General features: G+C 43.0%; 1 protein-coding gene across 1 annotated transcript in view; it reads left to right on the forward strand.

The window, feature by feature from the left end:
* The window catches only part of GLG1 (golgi glycoprotein 1), a 176766-nt gene that overhangs the window by 65544 nt on the left and 96334 nt on the right, over positions 1 to 14888 (forward strand). The gene's annotated exons all lie outside the window — the stretch shown is intronic.

The following is a 14888-nucleotide window of genomic DNA, read 5'->3' on the forward strand; positions in this document are numbered from 1 at the left end:
ACTGATGATTACTCTCTGGAAGTGGTTGTCCAACCAGTTATGCACCCATCTTTTAGTAGCTCCATTTAGGTTGTATTTCCCGAGTTTGTTTGGGAAGGTTGTGCAATACAGTATCAAAAGCCTTACTAAAAGTCAAGATATATCACATCTTCCCTCACCCCCACTCCCATGATCCACAAGGCTTCTTACCTTGTCAAAGAAAGCTTAGGTGGTTTGAAATGATTTGTTCTTGACAAATCCGTGTTGGCTGTTACTTATCACCTTATTATTGTCTAGGTGTTTGCAAATTGATGTTTGGTTATTTGCTTATCTTTCCAGTTACTGAAGTTAAACTGACTGGTCTGTAATTCCCTGGATTGTCTTTATTCTCCTTTGAATAGCTTGGCAATATATTTGCCCTCTTCCAGTCCTTTGGAGACTCTCCCATCTTCCATGAGTTTTTGAATGTAATCGCTAAAGGCTCAATCAGCTCCTTAAGTATTCTAGAATCTATTTCATCAGGCCCTGCCAACATAAAGACAACTAACTTTTCTAAGGCCATGTCTACACTGTCACTTATGTCAGCAAAACTTGTGTTTTGGAAAAAATACCACACTGAGCGACATACGTTTTGCCGGCATAAGTGGAAATGTGCATGATGCTATGTTCGCAGGAGAGCTGCTCTCGCTGTCATAGCTACCATCACGTGATGAGGTGGTTTTATTATGTCAATGGGAGAGCTCTCTCCTGTCAGCATAGTGGCTACATGAGCGATCTTAGCAGATGCATTGGTACAGCTGTGCCGCTGTAAGCTTGCTGGTGTAGACATGACCTAAGATGTGGATGTGGATAAATTGGAGAGAGTCCAGCGAAGGGCAACAAAAATGATTAGGGGTCTGGAACACATGACTTATGAGGAGAGGCTGAGGGAACTGGGATTGTTTAGTCTGCAGAAGAGAAGAATGAGGGGGGATTTGATAGCTGCTTTCAGCTACCTGAGAGGTGGTTCCAAAGAGGATGGTTCTAGACTATTCTCAGTGGTAGAAGAGGACAGGACAAGGAGTAATGGTCTCAAGTTGCAGTGGGGGAGGTTTAGGTTGGATATTAGGAAAAACTTTTTCATTAGGAGGGTGGTGAAACACTGGAATGCGTTACCTAGGGAGGTGGTAGAATCTCCTTCCTTAGAAGATTTTAAGGTCAGGCTTGACAAAGCCCTGGCTGGGATGATTTAATTGAGGATTGGTCCTGCTTTGAGCAGGGGATTGGACTAGATGACCTCCTGAGGTCCCTTCCAACCCTGATATTCTATGATTCCAAGTAATTTTTAACTTCTTCTTTCCTTATTTTAGCCTCAGATCCCACCTCATTTTCACTGGCGTTCATTGTTAGACATCTGATCACTACTAACATTTTTGGTGAAAACTGAATAAAAAAGACGTTTTAGCACCTCCGCCATTTCCACATTTTCTGTTGTCTTCCCCTCCGATTGAGTAAAGGGCCTATCCTGTCCTTGGTCTTCCTCTTGCTTCTAATGTATTTGTAGTATGTTTTCTTGTTACCCTTTGTCTCTCGGTAGAGTCATCTCATTCTGTGCCGTGTCCTTTCTAATTTTGTCCCTATATGCTTGTGTTGGTTTTTTTGTATTTGGTCTTTGCACGTAACCAACTTCTGAAATTCTGTCCCTGTCTTACTGGGATTCCTGGGAAAAAAACAATGGACAGTTGCAGGATATAACCATGCTAAATCTTGTGTACATGACAGAACTGAATAGATCACTACATTTGAGATTTGGAAGGAATGACAAGCCATACAGTGTGAAGGATCTCGATTTCCACTAATGAGTTAAAAGGCATGAGGTAAAATTTTCTTCTCCCCAAATACTTCCATTATAGGGACTCCTTGTGCAGTAGCTTTTCACCACTAGAACCCTATGACTATTAATTAAAGATTTGGACATTGCATATTAGTTATCACCACTCCCATGTCTGGGAGCCAGGGGAGCAGAGCAGGCTGGGGACAGGTCGCTCCAGTTACCGCTGCTGGTGAGTGCAGGGTCACGCCTGGCTGCAATCTTGCTTGATGGTCTTCTGCTCTTCAAGCTAAGGACTGGAATAGCAGGTGGCACAGGCCAAGATTAAAGTATGTGGGGGAGTTTTATTTTTCCAAAACCAGTCTTCTTTTGAGATGATGCTATTGACTAAAACTTTGCTGAGTTGTGTTCTGTATTGTGTTCAGTGTAAGGTTTGGATGCAGTGTGGTAAATAAGGGCAGGGGCAGAGAGAGAGAAAGAGAAACATAGTGAGTGTGTGACTTTGCAACCTTAATGTTCTTTTAACATGTGTTTTAATGTAACGTATTAGATTCCAGAAGTCTGGCACCAAAGCTGAATGTTATCCTAGGAATATTAACTGGAGCACGTTGCACATACTAGACTATATACCATGTGGTATTCGGGGCCGAGCTAGCTTTACTGTGACGGTCATTTTTCATTTTGACTTTTGTTTCAGATAGTAGCTTGCTTCAGTGTTAATATACAAAAGCTGATGTTAACATAACAAGTTTTAATAATGCCATCGCCCTTTCATCCATCCTGGAATTCCCTGTTAACAGGAAGAGAAGATTGTTTAGAATGCCATGTTACTTTTGGAAATTGGTACTTTGTCACACAGTGCACAACAGCTCTTTACAGTGCTAACACAGTGATTCTCAACCCACGGCCCAATCCGCACGCAGCTGCGGCCCATGTAGATGTTCCTGTAGTATATATATTGCCTGCATGTGGTCCACCTGACACACAGAGAGCTGCATGTGTGGCCCACAATGGTAAATAGATTGAGAACCACTGTTCTAGCTGTTTAAAAATCTAAATTGGGTACATTAAACTCCCAACAGCCTTGTGCCTCAGAACCCAATGGGGGCTGGGAATGTATGAATGGGCTTATAAAGTGCCTTCTCGTGTCTTCATGTTCTCCTTGATTTTGTATTCTGGAATGCAACTATAAAATTGCAAATGCAGTTTAGGTTGCTATTGCTAGTATTGTATTTTAAGCTGATGCTGCCAGTATACAGTTGGCTCTGCAATGGTAGATTTGTTTTTCTATGGGATCAAGACTTCCCTAAGCACAGAAGTATTACTAGTTCAGAAGCATGAAACTAAATTGTGTTTATGAATTCTCCATGCTTATTGCAAGTTTTGCAGTGATGTAGCTCATCAGTTGACTTTTTCGGGGCAGGCGTGGGAGGGCTGTAGGAGAAGTGGAGCTAGAGAATTTCTAATTTCTGTCTTTAGAGAGAAGTTTAAATTTAATTCCAGGGAATTCAGAGAAGCACTCCTTTAACGTAGGTTTTTATAATTGGATGCTTGGGCTGAAATGCAGATCTCTGAGGATCCAGTCCTTCCTCAGTTGCTCTAGAAATTCTACAACATTCTAGTGAGCAGCAGCTTATAGAAGTTTATAAATGTAGTGCAGTAATGAATTCAGCAGCAAAATCAATAGACCAGCACATAATATTGGAATGAGCCAGGCAGTCTGGATCAACTATTCACAAAGTTTCAAAGGAGACAGAATCTGTGTGGTATAGTAAACCAAAATGATGTCATTGATACAGTACGAATTCAAGGGCTGTGACAGACTTCAGGGCCACCCCAAATAAATAAATAAATAAATCAAGCTTAGGTGTTTACCTGTCCATTTCACAAGGAAGAAGACTGCTGAAGCTGGTCCTTTGGAATGGACATAGCTTCTGCGTGGCATTGATTCAGGGCTTCCTGTGGTGATGACTTCATTTGTCAGTCCAATCCTTCATATTCACCTTTCCTTTCCTTACACACTGAGATGCCAACAGCCAGGGAAGGCCAAGCAATGGCTACCTAGTTCTGCACTATCATTGAATGCATGTATTAAGACTAAGTGGAGGCAACTTAGTTTAAACCAACAAACAAACCCTAAGGGGGAAATGCTTCAATTGTTACTGTTTCTTTTTATAAACAAGCTTTTATCCTTCTAAACTTCAGAGTCTCAAGCAGTTGGGGGAGCCAGGAACTTTGGCTGTTTTAACCATGATGCCTCTTATTCTACTATATCTGTGTCCTCAGCTCTGAGTCATGCACGGTGAAATGTGGGTATTGCCAATATTCCCCAGTGAATCCACTTTTGAAACCAAAATTCCGAAAGTATAAACCCAGTCTGTATAGAGTTGACTTTCAAATTTGGGGGTGAAGTTTTCAGGTCATGCTTGGCAGCTCCATATGCATTTTCTGAAATTTAAATGCGGGGGGCCTGGACTTGACCTCTTGAAGACACTGAGGGCAGGTGGCTCTTCGAGTAGCCAGACTGGGATGCTGTCAGACCTATGGAAAACCTGCCTTATTTATAGGGATGGTAAGGTTTGATTTTAAATCAAAGCAATTTAAATCACCAATTTTAATTGTGATTTAAGTCAGCAAGCTGGAAACTTTGATTTAAATCATCAGTTTTAATTGTAATTTAAGTCAGCAGGCTGGAAGCCTTGATTTAAATAATTTATTTTAATCATGTTTTGCATTTGTACTTTATTTTCCTAAAACAAAAGGTTTGATTCTCATTAGATGGTAAACATTAAAACATATTGATTTGCATCTAAATATAGCCTTTATACTAAATGTAGTGCTTCTTTTTGCTAACCAGGAGGGTACACTCTGGCTCAGATCCTCAGAGGTATTTAAGGTTCAAACTTGCATTGAAATCATGGGACTTTGAGGATCTGGGCCTCTATCTATATCAGGAGCAGGCAAACTTTTTGGCCTGAGGGCCACATCAGGTTTCAGAAATTCTGTGGAGGGCTGTATGTATGACAAACAGCCAGGCGTGGCCCGGCCCCCGCCCACTATCCCTCCCCCCCACTTCTCATCCCTGATGCGCCCCCCCCCCCGGACTCCTGCCCCATCCAACCCCCCCTGTCCCCTGACCACCTCCAGAACCCCTGTTCTGACTGCCCCCCGCCACCCCATCCAGCCCCCCCCCCCGGAACCCCTGCCCCCATTCAACCCCTCTGTTCTCCGCCCTCTGACCGCCCCTACCCCTATCCACACCCCTGACCACCACCCCGAAGTCCACTGCCCTCTATTCAGTCAGGGCTCCCTGCCCGTTACTGCGCTGCCTGGAGCGCTGGTGACTGGTGGCGCTACAGCTGAGCCGCCCGGCTGGAGCCAGCCATGCCACCACGCAGCACAGAGCACCGGGTCAGGCCAGACTCTGCAACTGCACTGCCCCAGGAACTCTCTGCCCTGCCGTCCAGAGCATTGCGCCGGTGGCGCAGTGAGCTGAGGCAGTGGGCGAGGGGGAACAACAGGTGAGGGGCTGGGGGCTAGCTTCCCAGGCCAGGAGCTCAGGGGCCGGGCAGGAGGGTCCTGCGGGCTGTAGTTTGCCCACCTTTGATCTATGCACATTTATTTAAGCAGTTATATAGCTTAATTTACATTTGTTCTGATTATTAGTTTTTACATTTTTATGTAGAAAAACTATGAAAGATGCATTTCTTATTTACTAGATTAACTTTTTTACTTATGATTCATGTCGAGCTCTATTTGGATGGAAATTCAAGTGCAGATAAAAGTGCACAAAACCAACATTTTAATGTTTTGTTAAACTATCTTAAGTGCTGGATACATACAAAAATTATCAAAACATGTTCTGCATTTCAAACCAATTTATTAAACAAATGAAGTGTTATTGGTAATTAATAAATTGAGTTGATTTGTTTCTGGTCACCACATCTTTCAAGATTTTAAAACTAGTAGATCTCATCCTTTCATACCTAGTTTTTATTCATAGATTGGACGAGGAAAACGAGCTTTCCTGCTTTTTCAACTCCCAATTGATTTCTTAACTTTGAATGAACATTGAACGGAACTAGTTTACACTGAAATGTTGAAATATTTACACTAAACCAGTTGAAGAGGCTAGTGTTGTCAAAAGCTGGTTTAGCACTTCAACAAACTCTTGACTCCAGGTGCTTAGCCAGTGTCTATCAATTTAGTGGTTTAACTTTCTTAAAACTTGGCAGTAAACACACACTGCTTAGTTTTTGGATATAAATGATTTTAAATAGATTGTTTAGGCCTTAACTTAGGTTGTTAATTTCAAATTTAATTTTAAATAGGTTTATTTTTTAAAAATAAACATATTTGTGTGAAATAAAAAAACTGGCAAGGCAAAAAAATCAATTTTTAATTAAAAATATATTTTTATCCACCCTAATTAAAGCATGGGCTGGGAGGGGATGCAGAGGGAACCAGAATCCTAGTTTTTAAGGAGCAGAAACTTGACAGCATAGAATGCTAGCGCAAGTTGGAAGTAGGAGAGGGAGCTCGACTCAAGTCAGCCATTAATGACTTGCTACTCCTACTGCTGGGCTTCCCTCCAATTTTCTTCCTGCTGGGCTGCTTACTGGCAGTACGTTTGATACATGACTGACTACAGCTAAAATGATTGCTCTAAATCATCATGGAATAATTTTTCTTGATGTAGACATCCTTCTAATGCTGAGAGTTCAAAATACCTTTAAATCACTTGGTCTAGCAGTACCTTTTGTCACTGGTCCCATATTGAACGTACAGAGGTCCAAGATCTGATCACGTTCACTACAATTGCATCAACCTATGAATTTTTGTGTAAATACCTATTCGTTTCTCTGATATTAAACTGGAATTTTCCTTTAAAGAACAAAAGTGGCTTGCTTGCTTTTTGTAGGGGAGGTATTCTGAACTGATTATCCTCCTAGACAGCCAGTAGAGTTTGTGAGCACTGTTACAAGAGGCAGATCCATTTTAGGCCATTGAAATGTACTGTGTAGGAGTGCCCTGAAATGCAGCTAATCTCTGTTCCTAATTTTTTCAATTTTCATGGCCTAAGTTAGCCCTGCACAATTCTACTTGCCCACTCATATGGAGTGAGTCACTTTTCTTGACAGGTGACTAAAATGTCGTAAGTTTTCTATTAACTTTTCTGTGGCATTTGATACCATAGATCACCAAATACTCTCATCTCACTCTAGGGATCTGCAGCGTAAACAGAAATGCCCTGAAATGGCTAGGTTCTTCCCCATAGACCTAACTCAGAGGGTCACTGTGGGCTGGGCACTGTTCCTCCACCTCCAAAGGCTACTTGCAGTAGCCTGTGAGGCTCAGTCTTCTCATGATATTCAGTGTCTATATGAAGCCATTGGTAGAGATGGTGAGGCATAATGAGTTGAGTGCAGATGATACCCAGATTGACATTTCCTTTATGTCAAACATGCAACTCTGTCTCCTACCTTTCTCAGTGCCTAGCCAAAACTAGCACTCCTGAGCTATCTGCTAGTTAAAACTGAATGCAGGCAAGATTGGAATAATACATGCAGAAGGGCTGCACTTCAAAGAACATTCCTCTTCTATTACTCCCAGCTGACCTGGGTGTCCACACTCCATCTTGCCTGTCTGGAGCTTTGGGGTCTTCTCGCTGTCATTGGATGCCCAAAAAGCCATCGCAACAAAAGGTCACTTCCATCTGCCCAGAATATTAGAATAAATTACACTGTCAACCAGTAGAAGAGACTTGTGAGTGTAGGAAATAGAACTTCCATAGGAGCTGGACCTAGGCAGTGGAATATACTTTCACAAGAGAAAAGCATGACCATCAGAGGTGAAAGTAAGCTGGTACGGTGTACCGGACCGGATCGCTTCCCTGGAGGGGTCGGGGCTCCAGTCGCTGCGGGGAGCCCCAGCCTTTTAAATCACTGCTGGAGCTCCGCCACTGCTGAAGTCCCGGGACCTTTAAATCTTGATTTAAAGACCCCACCTCTTCTGGTGGAGGTCACGCCCCTTCCAGTTGAGGCCACGCCCCCGCTCAGGACTCGGGCATACCAGTAAGTCCTTTAAGTTACTTTCACCCCTGGTGACCATGTAGCTTGCCACTTTCACATCTAAATATTAAACTCATTTTTTAACTTGGCTTGCGTGCACTACACACCCACTTGTATATCTCACAAACACAACAGAGAGAACCCTGTAAACTAGTCTGACTGCTTCTCCTGCACTCAGATGCTATGGAGTTTGTGGGGCCATATAAGTACCTAGGTAGAACATTGCAGTGAATAGTTTGTGTCTTGGTTTGTAAACTTCTATTATTGTTCTGAGAGAGTAAATGTAGATAAATTATTAAATGAATATTTCTGCACCCTAATTTTTTTAGTCCAAGCTTTTGCTTTTTTCCCCTGGCCCTACACAGTCAGGGAAGGATGGATGTATTTTACAGTGACTGGATCCAGCAACATCCAAACTTAGTCTGATACATTTTTCAGCTGCTAAAGTTATTTCAGACCTGTGTATACGCACTGCCTTGTTAGTCAGATCTGAATGAAAAGCAAGCTATAGCTCCACTGGCTTCTTACAGTTTCTACCATGCAACTTCTTGTCTGCAGACTCTCAGCCTCTCAATCTGAGGTAGCTGACAAGCGTGTACCCATAACCTCAGCTCTTCTGAGGGGACGAGCTAGATTGCAGTCCCAGGCATGGTACTAATGTTGCTCTTCCCCATACCAAAGCATGTGCCTGCGCCTCTTCCTTTCAGTGTTTTCTCCACTGCAGCTGCTGAGTTGCATTGTTTTAATTTTTCTTACATATTCTGACTTCTCAGAGGCAGATGTGCACCAACTTCTCTCTTGTGTAGAAGCCTCATACTCTTCCTTGGACTAGTTTTCTACACCTAGAGCTTAGTGACTGCTGGTCGTCTTGCCTCAGCAGAATCTTCAAAATACATTTAGATTATAAAAATGTGAGTGCCTAACGAGTTGTGGGTTGCTGAGTTTCAGCCTCTAGAAAGAATGTTGATGGCCTCTATCAGCATTACATTTCCATACAGGAGCTGCTGGACACCCATGGAAAGAGCATCTGCAAAAATCCTTAGTGTGCTTCTACTCTGTGAAATGACTGTCTCCTGGCTAATCATCTTTCTGTGTGTTTTAGAGTCCAGAGTCTGTATACAGACAAAGTTACTAATTTGTCCTCCTGTTGGCTCTGCAGCTGTATTCTTGCTTCTGTATCAACAAGATTAACTAAATTACTGCTTTCACTTGGGTTGTGGAATCTCTATTACTGGTAGTGAGGCACAGACCTGAAAACCCTGCCTGAGACTCCGATCTCAGCATGACTTTGCAAAATTGGCAGGGGTTTTTTTTTGGTGGGGGTGGGGGGGTGGAAAGGAGGTGGATTCATGTTGACTGAATGTGCTTGATTTGTAATAATTAAGTGAATAAATATGGATCCCTGTGCTTCGTCATCCTTAGACTGAAATTGCACTTTAAGCATTTATTCAAAGCCACTGGCTGTTTGGTATTACTTTATACATGTAACCAGGTCCCACCAAGTAATTTCTGCTCTTAACCACACAGTAACAGAAACAAGGAGAACAAGCACTAGGGTTCAGTGCAGTTTTGCTCTTACTGCTTAGATACTGTGGGTCATTCAAACCGTGGAGCACCTTTCATTCTATATACTGTAGCTCCTGGGAGCAGCAACACAGGTCAAGACATCTTCATCCTTAACTGACTTTCTCTGACTTTTGTAAAAGCAGACCTCTAATATGTTCTTGTATTAATATTGTTTGGCTTTTGGCTTCCCAGTTTGGTGTCTCTGCGTCTCATTTTAGTGTCTTGTCTGGACGATATGTCTGCTGCTATCCTGTCTGAAAAGATCCGTAGCTTAGAAGGAGGGAGGAGAAGGGTTTGGCAGGGGCAGCAGAGATGGTTGTGGAATCCCAGGTTTTTGTAACACAGAGAAACCTGTTTTGTTGCAGAGCACAGGAGTTACGAGATGGCTTTGTATTGGAAGCAGTGTCTCGCATAGTACAAAACCTGTTTCTAAGACTAAAAATTGCTTCTGGTTCTCTTTTACAATGTAGAATTAAAATGTCAATATACAAGTTGCATACACATTTGGATGGCAGTTGATGCTCAGGCATTTGGACGTAACTTGTATTGCATCAGCTAGGCATTCTTGGCCAATGCACACCTGACCAAGTAGAAACAATTGTTCTAATTTATTTAAATGACTTTCAGCATTGCTTTCCTTTTTTTAGGTTGCTCCCTTTATTTACTAAGAAAAATGAAATAGCCAGAGCATCAAGGGAGTTGGGGGTGTGCTGACTGTCTTAGGCTTATGTGATTTTTTTATTGGCATTTAAGCAAATATAATATGCAGTGTGATTCCTCCAAACAGATTTGCTTTTAAAACACTAATTATCAAGTAAGGGCTTCCTACTGGTAAATTACAATGTAAAATCTTGTTTCCTATTTTTTTACTAAATGTGGAGCTAGAGACCATATAAAGCAGACGTCAGTTAGCTTGGTGTATCATTTTACTATATATGTATTTAGATTGCTGTAATACCCACAGTATGGTACGTGCTTTCCACATATGTTTGCCCTGAAGAGTTTTTGTCTTTCAGGTTACTAAATGGACAAAATCTAGGGAAGGGGCTATACCACATAAGCATTGATGGATCGATATCTGCACATGTTGGTAGTACCAAGCTTTCTTTGCTTACATATGCTATTCCCAGCTGCCCTTCAACCTAGCATTTTTCCCTGGTGAATTTCTTGTAGTCTTCATGTCACATGGTTCTCGAGGGACTGGCATAAGATGGGAGAGATCTGGCTTACTGGCTTGAAAAGGACATTCCCTTTGTAAGGTGCATTCCATATGTGGGAGAACTGAATGAGTGGGATAACACAGATGATATCAGTGTGTTGCTTCCTGTCCCTGTTCTGCCAGATACAAGGCTGGATAAATAGTGAGAGAACAGGGATGCAGAGCCTGGAAGGGTGATGACAAACCTGAACCTGATGAAAGAGAGAGAGAGAAGGGAGTCAGTGGAGAGGTTCAAGGGGAGTATTAAATATAAATCTAAGTCCAAAACAAAGTGCTCCAGCACTTGAAATTTAACCATCATCAGTACCAGCTACAGTACTTTTAGTTACTACTTCATAAAGACAGGTTTCAGAGTAGCAGCCATGTCAGTCTGAATCCGCAAAAAGAAAAGGAGGACTTGTGGCACCTTAGAGACTAACCAATTTATTTGCGCATAAGCTTTCGTGAGCTACAGCTAAGGTGCCACAAGTCCTCCTTTTCTTACCTCATAAAGAATGTGTCAATGTGATAAATGCAACAAACTCTTCCCCAGTAGAGATAATACTAATGCTCCATCAATTCTTTCTCTTCCTCAAAGAAAGGATCTTGAATGTGGGAATAGTGGCATTTATGAAACTGACTGAGATCCTGTCCCCTCCCAATAGCATAAAAACTGGAAGTGAACAAAGGAGGAGAGGAAGCTCAGCCAGCTTTTGGTTAAGAGAATCTTAGATCTCCCCAAGTCCTCAGACTCTACCCACAATGGGTGGTTGTCATTCTTATCTTCCTAGTCCCACATCTGACTGTGGATCATTTTCAGATAATGCTGAATCCCAAAAATGAAGGATGAAATAAAGCTTTATTTTGTATATATGTCTTAGGGAGGGCTCTGTGTATCTTGCAAATTGTGGGGTAGCAGTACACCTAACCAAGCCTGTGTACCATAGAACAAACTATTCATGATCTGTCTTGAGAAGAAATTGCATGGCATTTGATAATTCATGATATAGATTACTCCTGAAGGAATTCTGCGCCACTACTTGTGCGGAGAATTCAGGTCCCTGCAGATTTCTTTGCTTCCCTGCAGAAAAATTACTTTCTGACAGAGAAGAAAAGGGAAGCCACAAGAGCAATCATCTCCCTCCACAGCAGTCGTTTTGGGTGCCCAGAGCAGCCAGCGTAGAGGTAAATCATCATGGCAGGGGATGAGGGGGCTGGGGATGCTTTGGCTGGTGGCTTCTACCCTGTGCTGGGCTCAGCTGCTAGTTCCATCTTGGCTGGAGGTGGAGGAAGACAGGACTTCCTCTTCCTCTGGAAGGAGTGGCCTGGTCCAGGTCAGAACCACCCCCAGAAACCTCCCTGGCTGCAGGAAGCTCCACACGCCCACCCCCCACAGCTTCCTGCTCCCCTGTCCACCTAACCCCCATGCATCTGAACCCACACCAGGCAGCTGCACCCAGACCCCTCACACCCAAACCCACCCACTCAGATGAGGTGGGTGCACCTGGACCACACTGATGAGTCCCCTGCACTCAGACTGCCACCCCACTGAATGCCAACTGCACCCAGACCCCCACCCCTGTACCCAAACCACCCCCTGCTGAGCCCCTGCAGTCAAATCCCCCCCCCCCCGAGTCACAATCACCTGGACCCCCACCCAGCACCCCCCAACAAGCCCCTGGGCATCCAGATCACCCGGACATCCCACTGAGCCACTCGCACTCAGCTTGCCCCACCCAGGACCCTCTCACCCTACACCTGGATCACACCCACATTAAGCCCTTCCACACTTGAATCCTGCTGGGCTGAGCCTGCCTGCCAGCACCTGGTGTGGGGGGGGGGCAGTGCCCCGGGGTCTTTCTGGGGTAGGCCCGGCCCTTGCGCTGGGTCAGGGGCAGGTGCAGCCTCATTGCCCAGTCCATGTTGGATGGGGAAGAGCTGCTGGGTGATCTCTCACCTCCATGCAGCCAGTAGCTTGTGCTCCCTATTGCCATTCTGGAGCCTCCATGTTTGTTTATTGACAAAATTTGTAGAATTTTAAAATATTGTGCTCAGAATTTTTAATTTTTTGGCACACAATTCCCTCAAGAGTAATAAGTACAGAATTTAGTTGAACAGGCTTTGCTGGGAGGCAGCATGGTGACACTAAGTCCTAAATCTGAAATTAGAGCCGTGACTCCTTAGTTCTGTTTTTTGAATCAAGACTGGGTATTCTTCTAAAAAATATGCTTTAGTTCAAACACACGCTTATTTGGGGGAAGTTCTGTGGCCTGTTAAGCAGGAATTGATTACATGATCACATTCGTTTCTTATGACCTTAGAATCTATGAATCTAGTTCAGCATGGGTTTTATTATTTGTAATGCAGCATGGAAGCAAAACATTTACTTTATTTTGTGTCTGTCTACTATGGGTGGTATTCAGTCTGAGTTATTGCTTTTCTTTAATTAGAATCAGGATAGTACCTTATTCTAGAAATCACATATGCTACCAAGTGTTGCTGAGTGCGAAGGGGCCTATGGAGAAATGTTTAGATAAATTTGAAAAAAGGCAGCCATCTGTGCTCTTTAAAGCTGCTAAGAAGTTGAAATCCTACCAGGTGCTACCCCTTAATTTTGATTGAATGTTCAATATTTTTAATAGTCTGGTTAGGTGGTGTCAGAATAATCTGTGTCTCCACCCCTCTCTCTTTACTTAAAAGTTCCTCCTTTCTGTCCCTTCTACTTTCCCTAGAGCTTCTTGATTTCTGCACATGGTCTGTGTCTTCACTACTCTATTCCTTTTTCATCCAGGGATCTCAAAACCGCAGTCGTTTGGGTAGTTTCTATGTGGTTAGCCCCAATACCTGCCTCTGCTGTCGCTCAGAGCTTTCATAAATAGCACCATGAAACTGTTGTGATCGACTCTCTTGCTGCTGCTTGCTGCCCATAGTGTTCTCTGTAGGTAGAGCTCCGTAAATCCGTGGGTATCCGCTTTATATCCACAGACTGTTTTTGACCAGATGCAGATACAAATTTTGTATCCATGCAGGGCACTGTGTGTAGTAGTGAAACTAATCAGTCTTTTATTTCGCTGGGCTGCTGCTTAGGAAGCCATGTGTAGATGTAGAGCCACTGAAGTGATCTCTCTTCAGACTTCGGAAGGCAGTACTGCCATTGGTCACATTTAGAAGGCTTGTTTTGTAGCCATAAGGGCTAATTCTTTTACTGTTACGATACCTAAGACTATATAAAAAGATTAGAGAGTTGTTTTCCTTTTGTATGCTTGCTTTGAGTGTATCACTTTATGTATTTTACCTGTCCATATGGATCTCTCACGTAGCAATAGGGAGAGAAGAACCTTTATGAAGGTAGGGAAATGCGACTGTAAACAAATTGGCAGGGAGATTTGGGATCAGACGCTACCTCATCCCACCAGTAACTCATGTTTTTAAAAGACTAGATTTCTAGTTGATATTTAAATTCTGCAGAAAGTGATGACTGAGTCCCCCACACTCATCATGTTTTCCCCCTTACCATTAGTGTGTGAATCCTTCAAACCCTGGTTTATAGCTCATCACAACCTTCCCTAGATTAAGCTATTGCCACTTATGAGTGAATTGGCCTTGAATGTGCCTGGGGGCACTTAGGAGCAGTTGTGCTCTTTCAGTCAGGTTGCATGTCGTTAAATATTCCTACACAATGAAAATAACATCTTTTAAACACAATCACTGCTGGTAGATGACCTCTGGGAATTGAATGGATTGGAAATCAGAAGCTACATAGCAAGGTTATAATGAGAACGACTATGTATGGGTGGGGGAATTGGTGTTCGCGAGTGGTTGCTGCTTGGGTTCCTGATTAGCTTTCCAGGTCATTGGTAGACTATTCTTTCTTGAAAGGGTTGACAGCATTTATAGTAAACAAATCTTAACATTTGATTAAGTTCTGGCTTTGCTTTTGACATTCCAGCAAAAGCAGTAGCACAAGTTTAAGGTAGGTCTCATGGTAAAACTTGCAGAATCCTTGAAAGAGAGACGAGGTGTGAGAGGTAATTATCTTTTATTGGACCAACTTTTGTTGGTGAGAGAGACAAGAATCCTGTAAGTTAGAGATGGAAAAGATGTATTAGATTTTTCTAGTTCACCCCTCTCAAGAATTGGGACAAGCAGCCCAGAATTGGACCTCAACCCACATTTCTACAGGAGAATGTTAGTGTAAATAATGTGGCACCTAAGACCACTTGACCCATCCTGTCTTTCCCAGTGAAAGCATGATTCTGTTTAA

This window comes from Lepidochelys olivacea (assembly GCF_965140295.1).
Source record: "Lepidochelys olivacea isolate rLepOli2 genome assembly, chromosome: 12".
NCBI classification, from domain to species: Eukaryota; Metazoa; Chordata; order Testudines; family Cheloniidae; genus Lepidochelys; species Lepidochelys olivacea.